A 19,131-nucleotide genomic window follows, 5' to 3' on the forward strand; every position below is an offset into this window, starting at 1 on the left:
CCATTCTAGCTGCATTCTTCAGAGCTTCTACTTTATTGACTTTGCCCCAGGGTAGGTCGGTAATCGATGTTGCACGATATCAGGGTCTATACCAGGCATATCCTCATACGACCAAGCAAAGACTTCAGTGAATTTCTTCAGAAGACTAATTATCTATTCTACTTCTTCGTCATCTAGGTGGTACCAATTTTTACCTTTTGAAAGCATTGGTTAGTTCCTAAATTAATAACCCAGGTATCCTCACGAATGGGTTGGGCCTTCTTTGGTTTGCATTGTCTTATTAACTCTTGATATTTATTAAGATCATCATCAGAAAAAGGAGGCAAGTAGTACTCAAAATCAGAAATTTCATTCATGAAAGGAGTAACAGACTTGACATACATGGACTCTGGGCTTTCCTCGAGGGGGAAGGCCAACTCATAAGCATAAACATTCTCAATGGATGAGTAGATGGGGAAAAGGGCCTTCTTCTTCTTCCAAGAAAGTTACTGCTATTTCTTCAAAGGTGCAATGGTTCTTCTGGATAGGTGCTTGCTTCTTCACAAATACCAGCTGATCAATTTCATGGTCCCTGAAGCTGAACTTTCTGAGAGGTGAGGATTGGTGGAGATTGCTCAATCCCCTTTCTATAAAGTCCATCTTTTCAAGCCTATTGAGGGAGGCCATCCTGGTGCCTTGGTCACATCTTTGACCACCCTCATGGACCTTCCCGTTGCAGTTGATTCGGGCACAGTACATGCAGACCAACATTCTTTGTGCTCTTCTTTGCTTCGCATATACGCTTCTTCCTCTGAAAGGCCTAGGCTTGAAGCTCATGTAGCTCTTGGGCTCTTAGTTCTTGTAGGAGGGATCAAATGTAACTTTTCAAATCAATGGGAAGCTGTAAACTCTAGGTGAGCCTTGTCTTCTTTTCCCATTCTCTTTTCAGGAGGACTCGAGGACTTGGTGCCTCCTTTAACCAGATCAATGTTGTAGAGTTACCAGATGAAGACCCATTCTCAATCAGTGCAATTTCTACTATCCCGGTGATGCAACTATCTTGATCGCTCTCTTTGGTTAGCATTTTCTATTGTTCTACCTCATGAGTTACCCAGTCGAACTCATCTTAAAAGAATACCTCAAATCCTAATTGCATCTTTGTGACGGTTTCATCAAACCACGGTTCATCATTTCCGTAAAAGGGAAAATCTTCTCCTTCCCTTATGAAGTACCCATTGAGATTGGGGTAGTAAGAGGTGTATATTTTCCTGGCCATCCTTGGTACCTTCTACCCTTTGCTGCCATTCTTGCTCTTTGGTCCAAGGGTTTGAAGAATGTACCCAAGACCACTCCTTCCTTTACTGGCCATCAGAGTAGGTAATTTTGAAACACCCTAATGATACTTTCCTAATCCCATTCCTGAAAAGTATTGCATGTTCTTCATCATTTGGTTCACCAGAGGGCTCCATATAGCTTCATAGTTAGTCAAAATCTTTTCATCTGGCATTTCCTTGGCGAGTGTTGTACAAGTTTCCTCTATTTCAAAACCGCTAAGTTGAACTTCCTGGTCTTGCTCTTCTCCATTTTCAATGTTCTCTAAGGTGTTAACCACTTTAGGGTCTTCGGCTATTGTAATCACCTTCCCCTCATGAATGAATTTCATTTTTTGATGGAGACTAGAAGATACAGCCTTCGCATGATGTAACCAAGGCCTTCCCAAGAGCATGTTGAAAGATGCTAGTATATCAATGACCTGGAAATCAATATCATACTTCACTGGGCTGATCATCACGGTGATGGTGAGGTTTCCAAAGATTTTCCTCTTGGTGTTGTCATATGCCCTTATGGTTTGGTTTGACGGCCTCAACTCTTCCAGATTGATTCCAATACTCTTTGTCGATCTTAAGGGTAGAACATTCAAAGTGGACCCATTGTCAATGAGAACCTAGGGAACCACCTTGTCAAGACATTCTACTATGATGTGTAGAGCCTATTGTGCTGGGCACCTTTGGGGAGTCTAGAGTCTGAGAACATCAATGACTATACCATATAAGTTGCCCCTACTATGTGCGAGACTTTACACTGAATCTATCTTGATTATCACTTGCACATTGGTGAGAGACTTTAAGACTGCTTTACAGTATGTGGGGGAGGCCATCAATAATCCCCAAATTGTGATGTTAGCCTAGGCCTTCTTGAGTTGGGCTAGGACTGGATTCTCTAATTTTTCTTCAAGCCGCTGGTTCCTACCTAATTAGTCCTTGACTATTCTATAGCTAGGGCCTTGCCCTTGTAATCCCTTCCACTCCGATTCTCCATCAACCCGACAGGTTTCTTTATAATGATTTCTATGGAATAACAATCTTCATCATCACTATTTGTTATGGTAGTTATCCCTACCATGGAATCATCTTCTTCTTCAGATTCCCCTTCTTGGCTTGGGGTCGGAGGTCGAGGCCTTCCACAAATATCCAGAGCCTGAGCTCGTACCTTCTTGAATGCATTGAAAAGCCATGCAACTACTGTATCAACCATTTCTGCAAGCGTGGCATGCCCCCTACTTTTTTAAGGATTTTCAACTGCTCAGTGTAGCAATAATGTTCACTAGTAGCCACTTCTCCTAACGTTTGATCAATTTCATCAGCCTCAAGTTTAATGTCAACCAAATGATTATAGATATAACCCATGTGTTCTACTATGGGGTTTGCTTTAACCTCAAAAGTGATCTCATACCCTTCACTATCTTCTGAATCCATTGCTATTTCATCTCATTCCACGTGGATCATGAGTGCTGATCGGATTGCATCTGTGGGATCATTCATTGGGTTATCTTCACCGATGGCAAATACTGAATATCCTCTTGGATCTCTTGGAGAATAATATCTGGACTCATCATTTTCGTTATTATCCTAAGCCCCTTGGTAATCATCCCAGTCTAGGTAATCTTAAGAATTAGAGTCATCCCCATCAATCTCATCTTCGCTCTCATCCTCATTGTCATCGTCATCATCTTCTTCTTCACTGATTTCCCCCTCACTTGGTTCTTCATCAGATTCCTCTTGACCATCAAATTCTCCTGCATTCAAATGCTCATAGTACTCCGAGCATATGGACCAAAAGATTTCCATAGGGCCAGACTTGACCTCATTGGCTTGAAGTTGGATTAGACCAGATTCATTATCTTTTGTATCACTCCCCATGTGGATTAGGGAGGTGTGCTCTTTGATTTGTTCCCCCACTGCCAATGCCATTTTTGCTCTGAGGAGGTCGTCTATGACTTCTTTAATTGTCTCTGGATTGTCCTCCTGAGGCACGGTGTGTTGAATCATAGAAGTAGGATCATTATCTTGATCTTCCTCTAAGACATTGACTGAACCTGTTGGCGAAGTCATCTTTGGAGAATTTGATAGTGCAAGCATATCCTTCCAATTGTATCCACCTATCCATTCTTCTCTTGGATTATCCGCTGAACCATTTGAATGGGATTGGTATGATGGTGATGAGGGATATGAGGCGAGGTGATATGAAGGTGATGTGATATTAAAGATAAGGTATTGTGACGAAGATAGGGGGTAATAAGATGAGGTTCCTTCTCCTTGATGATATGGTGGAGGTTGGTGATATGGAAGAGGTTGGTGGTATAGGAAATGGTGTGATAAAGGTTGGTAGTATGGGGGAGGTTGAGGTATGGTACACAGTGGATCTCCTTGTTGATGATGAAGGAGGGATAGTGGATACCTAATCTTCTGTTTCTTCTTCCGAGGATTCTTCTCTTTTGGGAGTCTTTATGGCCTTAACCCTTTAACTCATGGCTCTCCTGTAAGTCCAGGTAATCTTGTAATTCTTTTGGGCTCGGGGTGCAATCAACTGAGTAGGATCACTCTTTGTTGCCTCTTCACCTAGGTTGTTCACATGATCATAGAATAGGGGATGCTAAAAGTTCTCATCAAACTGATACATGTGAACGGCCCTTCGGAAGGATTCGCACTCCTTTTGACAAGCATCCTTAACGAGACCATTGATGTGCCCTGCCAATTCTAGAGGAAGAGACAACTTTTGCACAAGCAAGAACTTCTTTCTCCACTCAACATGCCTCTCCTCTTGGTACTTCTTAGAATCCCTAATAAAATGGGTTGGATCAAAGAACTGAGGATTCCAATTTTTCCAATCACTCATTGTTTCCAGCATGTTGATTGTTCCATAGTCTGGTAGTGGATTGGTATTGACATAAGGAGATTGCTTAACCTTGACTTTAATAGTCCCGTTGTCTACCAAATCCGGAATCACATGTTATATAGACCTAAGCAACTTTTAGTGTTGTGTCCTTTCTGAGTGTGGTAAGCACAATATTCATGATCTTTATACCAAGCTGGAGGAGGGTTGTTGATTACTCTTGGAGCCACTGTCCTAAGCAATCCTTGTTTCTTAAGCTTTTCATACACTGCAGTCACGGGCATTCCCAAATCAGTGAATTGTCTCTTCAGGCGAGGAGCCTTCTGAGTAGAAGTATCTTCTTGTATCATGAATGGTGATGAAGAGGTAACGGGTGAGATTGACGATTGGACCACACCTACCACATTGGTTTCGGGACCTTGTCCAACTATTGTGTTCTTTCCTACAACTTGGGAGGATCTTGATAATGAGAATCTCTTAGGATTCGATTTTCCACACATGTCCCAGTGGCTGTCAAGGCATGAAAAGATTGTAGATGTTTGTAGTAAAGAGCATCATAATAAGGTTTAGACAAGTTTTCAATTAATATTTCTACTTGCTCTGCTTCTGAAGGCCGATCTGTCTTCTTAGTGGCTTTATCCCTAAACCTTATTAAGAAGGTGGTGAATCCTTCTCTATGCTATTATCTCAACGTCTTAAGCTCCTGACACTTCACATCCACTTCGGTGTTGTATGAGTACTGCTTGGTGAAGGTTTTCACCACTGTTGTCCAATTTTGAATTTGGGGAGACTCCAACTGGGTGAGACACCTTAGTGCTAGTGTATGACTTGGTAATGCTAAGGAAAACTTTGAGATGAGCCTTAGGGTGCCCTGACCTGTCAAATCTATCTGTTTGCCATTTGAAATTTTCAGGGATTCTTATCCCAAAGAAGAAACTCATTTCTTCAGAATTCACTATTTGACTTTCCGAACTCTTTCCCGTTCAGAGCATATTTTCCAACTTTTCCAATTATTCTCTGACTTTTCTTTCTCTTTCCATCTTCAGAGGTTCTATTCGGATGTGTGCTGTAAACTCTTCTTCCTCATCTTCAATCACAACCCTGGGTGGAGGGACCTGAGAATAGGTCCCCCATTGACCATTTGGACGGTTAGATAAACTCCTCTCTGACTAGTTGGCCTTACTTGCTCCATTCTCTTGAGTCAACTTGAAAATATTTCCCACAATGACCAGTAGGTCCGTCTTGATCCAACTCTCCTGTAGCTTGTACTGGTTCATCCCTAGGAGGGTTTTGGAGTACGTGTAGTATCTGGGCTATTCCTCTCTTGACCTTGGCCATTTCTGTCTGCAAAGTCTCCACGGGGTGGACCCAAGCTTACTCGGGGGATTCTGCAATGTGTGGGTCCATGTGAATCGAGTCGTCATCACTTAGTGGTAGATAATTTTGGAGAGATGATGGAGGTGATACTGGACTTAAGCGAGTCAACCGATTACCCTGACATTTCCAAATGAACTGCGGAGAATACTTGAAGTGTGGAATTGTGCCTGAATCAAAAGTGACTTAATTTAGGATTCTTGTATCCCCAACCCCTTGTTCACTCATTCACTAAATTAACAACCAATGATCCATCCAAAGTTAGTCCGCTTAATGATAGGGGTTGATGCCCCTAGTCCACTCAATGTCATAAGTGGGAGATTCATACAAATGGCTTGAGCAGAATACTCCTACTAAGACATTCTCCACTGATAAAGTTATGCTTTCCTTAATCTTACCCCATAGTTGACCTTCCTCCTAGTTTCCTCGAGTCTTTTAGATAATTTGGCATTTTACGGGACTTTGACAGAAATCAGCCCGGGTCTTATATGCCAAATCATCCATATTTCATTTCTAAGGACGAAGGACACCTTTTATCCAAAACCCACTTAGGAGAGGATTTTTTTATGACTAGAAAGTATTATAGAAAAATTCCTTTTCAAGACCACAAACAGATTCTACAGATCAGCTTATGGCATTCCTACCGTTCTTCATCAATTTCCTATATGATGTAAGCATGTGGTGGATGCAATAGGACCAACAAGGCTTCCTTAATAGGATCTATATACGTAAGGTACGTGATCCTTTTGATATACCTGTAGGTATTAGATCAAGGGGGTGACTTCATTGCCCATTACTCGTGACTACACATGAGGTTAAGTAATTGGCCACGGGGTGGTGGAACCGTGAGTGCTTGTGTACAAAAGTGTAATACGGGAATATCATTATTCAATCTTAGAATGTCATAAAGTGTGCGGACCTCTCTGAGGGTGCTGGCACGATTATGAACATCTTTGCCGTTTAACAATACCCCACACCCTTGTACAGGAAGTGGCTACCATTTGCTCTCAGAGTACTCTCCATGACATGCACTGACCTCCCTGAGGGTGCGGGCATGACAGGGAGTCCCTCGCCAAATGACTTCACTTCTAGTATAATGCATGATGCGGTTAGTGAATACAATACAAACATGGGGTGAGTCAAACACATTTTTAAACAGATGTGGTGGAAAATATTCTTGCATTTAACGGTGGCCACTATGAGGGTAGTGGCCAAAGATTCTCTCTCTTCCCCTTTGGGGGGAGAAAAAAGACTTGTGTTTGGCCTCTCTCCTCTCCTTCTCTTTCTTAGGGGGTGTGTCGTGTATGCTTACCCGAGGGCCCCGCATTACCATATTTCCATTTCAGAGATATGTGGAGGCTTATTTCATAGGAGTGTAAAGTTCATCATTGAGATGGGGCTTTGATGATGGACCACTACAGGTGATTGGGATAATGCAAAAAAGGTTTGGAGTCACCACCTAGGATTATTGGCCTAAGACCTGAGGGTGAGCCCAATTCCTGAGAAGAGGGCCCAAAAATTGGTCTGGTCGAGAGATTTAGGGTAAGTGTTAGGTCGTAGAATTGGGAAGGTGTTAGGCACCCAATCTACCTTGTTCAACCGGTCTTCCTATTAGATGCTTAAGAATAAACATTTTTCACGATTATTCTTATTCTGCATGCATGGTTAGGTTATCAGACATATATACATGGACTAAATTTAAATAACTACGTGCACGAAAACAAGGTTGTGAGGGTTGCAGCCAGAGATGAGATCTCTCTTCTCCCCTTTTGGGGGGAAAGAAAAGGATCTGCATGTATTCCATCCTCTCTCCTCTCTTTCTCTTTCATGAGGGAGGGGTATGTTGTGTGTGCTTACCCTGTGGGCCCTGCCTCATAGTATCGTCGCTCGAAGATATGTGGAGGCCTATTTCGTAAGAGTGTAAAGTTCATCATTTGAAATGGGGATTTGATGATGGTTCAATACGGAGATCGAGATCATGCAAAAGGGTTTGGAGTTGCCATCTAGGATTATGGGCCTAGGACCTGGGGCTGGGCCCAATTCCTGAGGAGAGGGCCCAAAAGTTGCTCAAGTCCAGAGATTTAGGGTAAGTGTCAGGCTGTAGAATTGGAGAGGTCTTAGGCACCCAATCTACCCAGTTCATCCGGTCTTCCTACTAGATGCTTAGGAATGAACATTTTCCACAATTATTCTTATTCCATACGCATGGCTAAGTTATCACACATATATACATTGACTGAATTTAGATAACTATGTACACTAAAACTAGGCCAATATAAAGTCTACATTGTACTAATTCTGTTGAGAAATTATACCTAAGCTTGACCCCTATTTCGGGTTAAGAGAGGTGGATCCCCTGGTTGATGGTGATACAAACTTTCTTATGGATTCTCCTAGCTTAAGTGAAGATGGTCTTGACCTCTAACTTCCTTTCTTGAGAGATGCTGACTGTGATACTATTCGAATAGGGTTCCAGTTAGGATTAGTTACTTTTGGATTTTGGCTAAGGTGGCACTCCAGCAGAGCTTCCGCTGGGGATAGGCTATGGGAGGGCTAGGTTAAGATGGCACTCTGGTAGAGCTTCTACTAGGGATAGGCTATGAGAGGACTAGGTTGAGATAGCACTCGGATAGAGCTTCCACTAGGGATAGGCTATGTGAGCGCTAGGCTGAGATGGCACTCAAACAGAGCTTTTGCTAGGAATAGGCTATGGGAGGGCTAGGCTAAGGTGGCACTCAGACAGAGCTTCCACTGGAGATAGGCTATGGGAGGGCTAGGCTGAGGTGGCACTCGAACAGAACTTCCACTAGGGATAGGCTATGGGAGGAGGGCTAGGAGAAAATTTTTCCTAAAAATCTCACTAAAAGAAAGCAATGGATTGAAGAGTCCCGAAGGCCCGAAGAACACTTCGGATCTTATGGAGATCTCTCCGAAGACTTGAAAAACCTCAAAGGGGGAGAGGAGGAGAGAGGGCAGAGCTTCTTTACTATGGGTTGCTCACTAAGAGACTTGGGTTGTTGTGGTGTGTGTTGGTGTGTAAAATCAAAGGGAAGGGGGGTATTTATAGAATTTTTGGACCAATAGAGAGGAAAGAGAAAATTCCTTAACCAATGTTAGTGAAAAATAATTTTTTTAAACCAATGGGATGAAAGTAAGAAATTTTGGACCAATAGGATGGAGGGTAATTTTCTATAGCCAATGGGGTGAAAGATATTTTTTTAGACCAATCATGTAAAAAAGATTCCTTTTTGGACCAATAGGAGGCCATGGTGTAGGGTACGCTAGCGGGGCAGTGTAGGTATACTGATGGGTGAAGAGGGAATTCCTTCTCCAAATCGATCGCCAGAAGAGGGATTTCAATCATTGACGGGAGTGTCAGAGGTTTCAGCAGGGGTGTGGGTGGTTCAACAGAGGTGTTGGAGATCTAGCAGGGGTGCTGGAACTCCAACAGGGGTGTTAGAGCTCCAATAGGGGCGTTGGAGCTCTAGTAGGGGTGCTGGGGGTCCGATATGGGTGCTAGGGATCCGGTATGGGTGCTGGGACTCCGACATAGGTGCTGGAACTCAGACATGGGTGCTAGAACTCTAACATTGGTGGGGAATGCCCAGGCCTTAGTCTGGTATGCGTGGGGCTTGGTAGAGTATATGTGGGGCTTGATCGGGTACACGTGGGGCATGGTCGGGTACATGCGGGCTTGGTCAGATACACGTGAGGCTTGGCTAGGTAGGGGTGCAAGGCACGGCATGGGAGCTCACATGGGCGGGGTTTGGGCACTCAAGGCATGGCGTGGGTGCTCGTATAGGCGGGGTTTGGGCACTCAAGGTAAGGCATGTGTACTCATATGGGTGGGGTTTGGGCACTCAAGGCAAGGCATCGGTGCTCGCATGGACAGGGATTGTGCACTCAAAAATGTAATTTTTGGGAGTGATTGCAGAAGATCCGATGGTCAGTGATCACTTTTATTGGATTCTTTCATATATGAAATGTCATATTTGGACACTTCTTTTATCGTGCACGGGTTTTTTGGGGATTTTGGGTGAGTATGGAATGCTTCTGGGAATAGTTACCTCAATCAGTTGTCATATCTGTCGATCGGAAGCAAAAGATCATGTTCAAGATCTATAAGTCATCATAGCTGGGGGAGGGTGACAAAATTGGGTGTCTACAGAATGCCTCTCTTTGGTCAAGGCCTATACCAACAGCGAAAGGGCAAAGAAAAGAACGACCACATTTTATCACCCGGAGCATATACTGCCATCATCTTGCTCATCAATAATGGAGTTGAAAATGCAATAGGTAATATCTCTTAACTACTTTGAAGTTTAGGACTTACCTAGGCTACCGATTGTAGGAACGAAATTCGTTGCTCTTCCAATCCTACAAGAGATGTTAGTACTTTGATCTTTGACTTTTCCAAGGTCGGGCTTTCCATGTCCCAGCTTAGGGAATTTGGTCTCCAGGTTGGGTCTTTCGAACCAATCTAGACTATTTGGGACCATTGGTTACACGAGAGAATTCGCTGCTCTCCAATCTTGCAACAGACAAAAATATTTGATTCTTGGATTTTCCTTAGCTGGGCTTTCCATGTGCCAGTTTAGGGAATTTGGTCTCCAGGCTGGGTCTTTCGAACTAATTTGGACTATCTAGGACCAATGGTTATTAGAGAGAAATTCGCTGCTCTTACAATCTTGCAACAGACAAAAATATTGGATTCTTGGATTTTTCTTAGCTGGGCTTTACATGTGCCAGTCTAGGGAATTTGGTCTCCAAGCTAGGTCTTTTGAACCAATCTGGACTATCTGGGACCAATGATTACAAGAGAGAAATTCGCTACTCTTCCAATCTTGCAACAGACAAAGATATTGGATTCTTGGATTTTCCTTAGCTGGGCATTACATGTGCCAGTTTAGGGAATTTGGTCTCCAGGCTGGGTCTTTCGAACCAATCTGAACTATCTGGTACCAATGGTTACAAGAGAGAAATTTGTTCCTCTTCCAATCTTGCAACAGAAAAAAATACTGGATTCTTGGATTTTCCTTAGCTGGTCTTTACATGTGCTAGTTTAGGGAACTTGGTCTATGAGATCGGGTCACTCGGAGCCGATTCAAAGGGATTGGGCCTCCTGGGGCCGATTCAATGGGATTGGGCCACTTGGGGCCGGGTCAATAAGATTGGGCCACCTAGGGCTGGGTCAATGAAATTGGGCCACCTGGGGCCGAGTCAATAAGATTAGGCCACCTGGGGTCGGGTCAATGAAATTGGGCCACCTGGGGCTGGGTCAATGAGATTCTTTCTTTTGAATTTGAGTCATGAGATTGGGACCTTGAATTCAAGCCCTTGGTTCGTAAAAATTTGGCTCTTGATTTAGAATCTTGAACTTTTAATTTGGAATCTTTGAACTTTGATTTTTTATTTGAAATCTTGACTTTTGATTTTTGGCTTTTGATTTGGAATCTTGAACTTTGAATTTTTGGAATTTGATTTGGAATCTTTGAACTTTGTGTGATAATTTCTATCTATCTCACAAATTTTGACTTCGATTTCACCTTCTACCAATTTTATCTTCCACTTTCATGTGATTTTATCTATCACATAGATTTCACTTTCCCATGCATGTGATTTTTATCCACTAAATAGATTTCACTTCCCATATGATTTTAATTTTTTTACCTACCACAAGAAATTACTTTGAATTTTTCTTTTGTGGTAAGAACCCTTGATTTTCACCCTAGAATTAGAATCTCAATTTTTTTTTGGAGAACGAATTTTTTTAACCATAAAATGGTCCCCACTCCTGTTCATTCCCTATTCCGAGTTTCTTGAGTTTGGAACGATTCATGAACGAGTGAGCTCGGGTTTTTGAGTTTCTTCGAAGATTCAAAGTTTTTTGCATTTCTTCGAAGATCTTCGAGTTTTTCTTGAAGTTCTTCATCTTCTCCTTTAAGATATTCATAGTTCTTGAGGAGGGGATCATTTACAGAATTTGAAGTCTTTCTGGGCCTTTTTACAAATTGTGAAACTTTTTGGGGGTTTTTTACAAATTATGAAACTTCTTGGGGTTCTTTGTAATTTTGGATAAATATGGCTGAAAGGAGAAAGAGAAGGACTCCAGGATATCTGGCTGGCCGGTGGAGAGAGATGTAGCACATCCTCCCAGGGTGATGACAGTCCCACAGATTGGTACATTGGGTGGACACTTTCCAGGACCCGAAACCACATTTGTAATGTGGCGTGGGGCAAATGGGTTAGTCTTTTCCTTTTCCTTTCATTATTATTCATTTTTGCTTATTTTGTTCATTTTTGCATTTATTTTAATTTTTTGTTCATTTTTTGCATTTATTTATTTTTTGTTCATTTTTGTATTTATTTATTTTTTTTGTTCATTTTTTTGCATTTATTTTAGGAACACAATGATGGAACGCCCCCTACATTGGCCAAGTATGGCCATCCTAATGCAGTTCAAGAATGGTATGAGATGTTTCCCCATAGGACAAAGGGCCAAGTAGATTTCACTTACCTGTGCCACTTGGCCTCACTAGAGACCAGGAAATTCAGCTCGATAATGGCGGGAGCTTTGGTGGAGCGGTGGTGGCCGAGCACCCATTCTTTTCATCTTCCTATTGGTGAGACCACCATCACACCCTTGTGTTTCTATGCTATATAACCAGCATACCCTTTGGGGGGAGGCCTCTATCTATTCCCGAGACTTTGTCAAAGTGGGAGTTCACAGAGTTGACAAGTATTGAGATTCTGGATGATAAGACACATATCCGCTTGGGTGTGATTAGTGACCGCTAGATGAGAAAGGAGCTAAGGGTGAACCCAGGTAACCTTGCACAGATCACTCACTCCTTCCTTCTATTTGTTGTGGCCCAGTGTCTTTTCAGTGACCTCCGAGGTGGAGTGGACATCCATATGGTGGCCCTCTTTCGGAATCTTCAGGAGATCGATTCATGGGATTGGGGCGGGACTGCTTACACATATCTTCTGCGGACCCTAGATTTATTGGAATATGGGGATCGAGGCCTCAAGGGGGCAGGCTACATTCTCCAGGTAACTTTGCATTTCTTTTTTTTTTTCTCTCTTTTTTATTGCTTGAACATCCTTATTTTGATATTTCAATTCAGCCTTGGTGTTATGAATACCTGGAGATCCTAGCCACTATGCTGAAGGATCCTCTGAGTTTGCCCTTCCCCATGGTTAACAGATGGGGAGATAGTGGGATATTGAGGAACCGATGCTATCCAGCTGAGACCACTCCCCCCTCTCTTCTGGTTGGTCTTACAGAGGTAAGCCATATCTAGTGTCAAGTTTTTTCCTTTGCCTTGTATTGTACTCACTTCTTCTTAACTTTGCAGGTGTTGTGGAGGCCATTCTGGGATCTCCAATTCTTCAACCCCGATGAGTTTGCTCAAGCCAAACACCTAACAGAGAGCCAAGCATTATTCAGGGGTATTTGGGGCCATGCCTGGTATCTAGGGGAGCATGTCACTCCTCAGTTGTCCAATCCTACTGTGCATTCTCCTCCCTGTTATCCCCCATCGACTATGCTTAACCCGAAGCATCTCCTTGAGAGTGAGATAGAGATATAGGCTAATGGGGGGGTGGGATGACTCTCTCTTAGATCAGAGAAGGTATTACGAGGGCTTTCTCGAGGAGGAGATGGTCTGTGCTCCCTTTGGTCCCAGGGGGCCATTGGTATTTTTGCTCTCTTGAACATTTTTTCCATATTTCAATTTCTTCTCTTTTTTGATTGATGTTCTTTTAGTGGAGGGCATGACTTGTAGCTCCCCCTCCTACTCGATCATGACTAGGTTTTGCTTCCTTATCTCAGATTGAGTCTTCCATTGTTATGAGGGGACCTCTCTGGATGGCCATCAGTCCTTTCAGTGTTTTCTCGGCCTGGTCTTATCCCAGTGCAACCTGTCCGGGCATTCCTCAGCTCTTGATAAGTGAAACATATACATAATGTGACATCATCACCACTATTATGTGACCAAATGTGAGTTGATAGAATCATTGGATCATACATTGTGCAAGGAAAAGAGAGAAAATGGGAAAAACCATAAAACAACAAAATTGGGAAAAATAGGGTTAAACAATCCATTGAAATGACATATGTGATGATTGGAGATGAGATTCATGAAATAAATGACATATCCACATGCTAGATTCATTCTAGTTGGAAGAAATCAAAATAAAAAACAAATTTTGGATGATATAGAACAAGAACATTCAGAATCTCATAGTTCAAGAGCGAAAATGAAGAGAAAATCACTTACTTGAGGTTGAAGTAGATGTTGAAAAACTTTTAATCCAATGTAGGCAAGAGGAATGCTTGTGAAGGGCTTCTTGACCTTCTCCTTGCTACTTCACACGAGCTTGAGAATAGAAGGAAATGAGAAAATTAAGAAATGTTTGAAATGAGGGCTTTTCTACCCTCATAACAAAACCACAGGCGTGACCGGAGGGTCGCCAACGGTGGGTCCTGAAACCAGCCCACCTGTAGGTGTGGGTTTTTGGGCCAAAATGTCCCAAAATTTGGGAATTTGTTCCCCAAGGCTATTAGACCCCAGTTTTGCATGAATTGTAAGCTGTTGTGCAATATATTTTCGTGTATGCTTATGTGGGGTGATTATGTTACTATATGGAGATTTATGTTGTGGGTGCGCACTACAATGATGGAATGCGTTATGATGATGTGATCAGAGACATGATGTGCATTTGATTTTGTGCTTATATGTGATAATTGTAACACTTAATCATACTTAACTTTGATGCAATTCAGGTACAAAGCATCATGGTACGCACTAGATCTGGTAGTAATGCATGAGGAACCCCTCGTGGTCCCCGTCTTGTCGAACGACCACCTAATCCTCGGGGGCCTCGATCACGGGTGGGCCCTAGATGGGAAGAAATAGTTAAGGACCCTCCTATGCATGAAATCCCTAATCCTCCCCCCATTGTTACTCCAAATGATGTTACGTCTCTTATTCAATAGTCACAACAAGCATTCCAACAGTAGTTACTCCAGCAATAGTAGACTTTTATGAATGTTGTGCATCAACAGTTGAACCCTATGTAGATAGGTCAATATCCCCATGGGGTAAATTTCCCACATGATCCACCTATTGTGCCAGGTGCAGGGGCCCCACCAGGGGATACACCTCCTCGAGTACCATCCCCAGATGCCCAAGGAGGTACTCCTCCTGCAGTACCACCACAAGACCAACCAGGGGGTACACCACCCGTGGTGACTCCACGGTTCCCACCTTTTGGCACTCCTCCATACATGATGCCACCACCGTATCAGTACTATTTGGCTTATCCCCCATACTACCCACCAGCACCACTACTGCAAAGGTAGTGGAATCCTTTAAGAGGCACTTGCCACCTATCTTCACTAAGGTGGAGAGTGATCCTTTAGAGTCGGATCAATGGATCCAAGAAATGGATAAGGTATTTGAGGTGGTAGACTGCACAGAAACCCAAAAATTCATCTGTGCTAGGTTACAGTTAAAAAATGAGTCCGATTCATGGTGGAAGGCTTCTAAGCCTATCTTAATGGCAACCCATCTAGAACCGACATGGTAACGATTCAAGGAATTGTCCTTGTCAAATTGTTACCTCACCAGCTTTAGAGATTGAAAGGAAGCAGAGTTCTCGACCTTGACTCAGGGAAACAAGTCCTTCCTTGAGTACCAACAACAATTTGAGGACTTAATCTATTTTGCTCCTCCACACATGAAAACAATGGAGGAGAAGGCAAATAAGTTTTTGAAAGGGTTAGATGTGTCTATTGGTATAATATTGGGGGCTATGGATTTGACTCATTATGCTCAGATTGTACAAAAAGCAAAGACTATGGAAGACAAGCAAAAAGGAGTCTTCCACCACACTAGGACTCTGGAAGAGGTCTAACCCTTAAGCGGACTCAGGCAACCCGAGCAAGAGTTTTCATGGGCCATATAACTATGGTCCATCATACTAGCAGCCATACAGATCATCGGGTTATATGCCCCAATTGGCCAGTAGATCAGGTACTACCACTTTCTACCCAAACACTAGCACGATGCCTACGACCCCGAGGTCACCTCGTCCTTCCACTACACCAGATCAAATACAGAGAGCACGACCCCGAGGTCACCTCGTCCTTCCACTACACCAGATCAAATACAGAGAGCACTAGTATGAGTGCAAGCCTCCTAAAATAGATGCTATGTTTGCAATTAAATTGGGCATTTTGTAAAGTATTGCATGTACAAGCCAGCTGTTGTACAGAGTTAGCCTCCTGTTTACAGACCCGCGTTGACTCAAGGGGGCCCACCCCAAGGAAGAATGTATGCATTGTCATCCAAGGAGATTGAAGCAAGCCCCGATGTTATAGTAGGTATCCTATCTATCTCGGGTATACCAGCTTATGTGTTATTTGACTCTGGAGCATCATATTCTTTTATATCAAAAAGATTTGCTAGAAAGATTAACATGACTGCCAGGGCTCTAGAGAGTAAATTGATTATTGGCACACCTACTGGAAAAGTAGCACAATTAAATGAAGTGTATGGACCATGTCCCGTTGAAATAGGTGGAAAGAAGCTAGATGCCCAGCTTATCAAATTTAACATGCAGAATTTTGACATCATATTCGGCATCGATTGGTTATCTGCTCACTAGGCAAACGTGATGTGCACCGAGAAACAAATTAAAGTGGTGAGTGATGAAGGTGAAGAGCTAGTGTATCAAGCATATAAGACAAAACGACCCAGAGAGGTTCTCATCTCTGCACTATAGGCGGTGAAATTACTGGACGACGAATGTTAGGGCTACCTTGCTTCAGTATAAGATGTGGAAGAAAAGGTCACACCATTAGAGGAATTGAAGGTAGTTAGAGAGGTTTCTGAAGTCTTCTCAGATGATCTAACACGGCTACCGCCTAACAGAGAGTTAGAATTTGCTATTGATTTAGTTCCCGGGGCAGCCGCAGTGTCTAAAGCACCTTACAGAATGGCACCATCTGAATTAAAGGAGTTGCAGACTTAGTTGCAGGATTTGTTGGAGAAAGGATTTATATGCTCAAGTTTTTCTCCTTGGGGTGCTCCAGTTATGTTTGTCAAAAAGAAGGATGGAAGTTTACGTATGTGCATTGATTACCAAGAATTAAACAAATTAACCATCAAGAACCAGTATCTGTTGACGCACATAGATGACCTCTTTGATTAACTGCAGGGTGCCAAAGTGTTCTCAAAGATAGATCTCAGATCTAGCTACTATTAGCTCAAGATAAAAGGTAGCAATATACCCAAGACAACCTTTAGGACTCGGTATGGCCATTATGAATTCCTAGTGCTATCTTTTGGGTTAACTAATGCACCATCAGCTTTTATGGATCTGATGAACCGAGTATTTCATGATGTCTTCGACAAGTGAGTCATCATTTTTATTAATGACATTTTGATATACTCGAAGACTAAAGAGGAGCATGCACTATAGGAAAAGTAAAAGCAGTAGTGGAGTGGGAAACACCTAAGAATGCTACTGAGATTAGAAGTTTCTTGGGATTAGCGGGTTACTACTGGCATTTCATCAAGAATTTCTCTCGAATTGTCGCTGTAATGACTAATTTGACCAAAAAGGGCATGAAGTTTGAATGGTCTAAGGAGTGCAAAAACAATTTCCAATAGTTGAAGAACCGATTGGTGTCAGCCCCAGTATTGACAATTCCAGAAGGCACAGGTGGTATGTCAGTCTATACTAATGCTTCTAGAACTGGGTTAGGTTGCGTTCTCATACAACATGGTAAGTTAGTGGTATATGCATCTAGGCAACTAAAGGAATATGAGAAGAACTACCTCACTCATGATTTGGAGTCGGCGGCTGTTGTCTTTGCCCTGAAGATCTGGCGCTATTATTTGTATGGAGAGAAGTGCGAAATATTCAGTGATCACAAAAGCCTTAAGTATTTCTTCATCCAAAGGGATCTGAACATGAGGCAAAGGAGATGGCTGGAGCTTATGAAAGATTATGACTGTGACATTCAGTACCATCCGAGTAAGGCTAATGTGGTGGTGGATGCATTAAGTTCGAAAGCTCAGATTGTATCACTTGCTTATTTGGCCACCAACCCACAACTTAAACAAGAGACCATGTTGATGGATGAAGTCATTTTAAATGAAAGAGCGACCTTAGAGCTTGAGCAACAGCCAGATAGTATTAAGCAGCTGACCTTATCTCTAGTGGTGTTGCAAGTACAGCCATCTATCAGGCATGAGGTGATTATGAAATAACCCTTGGATCCTGAGTTACAGAAAATCAGGATCAAGATCCAAGAGTGGTGGATGATCCTGATTTCACAATCGCCAGTGATGGAGCACTGTTGCTTAGGGGTAGATTGCGTTTTCCCAATGACTTGGGGATTCAGGAAGAGATAGTAAAAGAAGCACACAACTCAGAATATACGCTTCACCCCGGAAGCACCAAGATATACAAAGATCTTAAGCAAAGTTATTAGTGGCCAGGGATGAAGATTATAGTGGCCCTATATGTGGCACAGTGTCTCACGTGTCAAAAGGTCAAGGTGGAGCGGCATCGACCATATGGCACTCTTCAGCCACTCCAAGTACCGAAGTGGAAGTGGGACATGATTACCGTGGACTTCATTACTGGACTACCTTGTACACCCAAGGGGATGGATGCAATCTGGGTAATAGTAGACAGGCTTACCAAAACTGTTCATTTCATTCCAATCAAGACTACCTACTCCATAGACAAGTTAGCACAACTTGACATGGAAAATGTAGTTTGCTTTCATGGAGTACTAGTGAGTATTGTATTAGTTAGAGACCCTAGGTTCACATCTAAATTCTGGAAGAGCCTCCAACATGCCATAGGAACTTAGGTGAACCTAAATACTGATTTCCATCCATAGATTGATGCCAATCCGAGTGGACCATACAAATACTAGAAGATATGCTCAGGTCCTATGCAATGGAAATGAGTGGCAATGGGGAAGAAAACATACCTCTTATGGAGTTTGCTTATAATAATAGTTATCAAGCCACCATTGGAGTAGCTTCATATTAGGAACTGTATGGAAGAAGGTGCAAGAATCCCTTATATTGGGATGATGTGGGAAAATGCCACATACTCGGGCCAGAAATGATACAGATGACATGTGATAAGGTTGATGTCATATAGAAGAAGATTAAGGTGGCCCAATCTCGTCAAAAGAGCTATGTGGACAACCGCAGAAAAGACATTGAATTCCAAGTGGGGGAGAAGGTATTTCTTAAAATCTCTCCTACCAAGGGTTTACACAGGTTCCACAGGAAGGGCAAGTTGAGACCAAGATATGTTGGCCCATTTGAGATCTTGCAATGAGTTGGCTCAGTAGCGTATATGCTGGCCCTTCCACCTTCATTTAGCAATATTCATCACATATTCCATGTTTCAATGTTGGAGCGGTGTGTCCATGATCCATCACATGTGCTAGCTGTGGAACCAGAGTACTTGGAGGCTGATATGACTATGAAGAACAGCTGGCTGAAATACTTTATCGAAAGATAAAGACCCTTCACAATTGCTCCATTGTTTTTGTAAAGGTGAGAT

Source organism: Macadamia integrifolia, unplaced genomic scaffold, assembly GCF_013358625.1.
Source record: "Macadamia integrifolia cultivar HAES 741 unplaced genomic scaffold, SCU_Mint_v3 scaffold135, whole genome shotgun sequence".
NCBI classification, from domain to species: domain Eukaryota; kingdom Viridiplantae; phylum Streptophyta; class Magnoliopsida; order Proteales; family Proteaceae; genus Macadamia; species Macadamia integrifolia.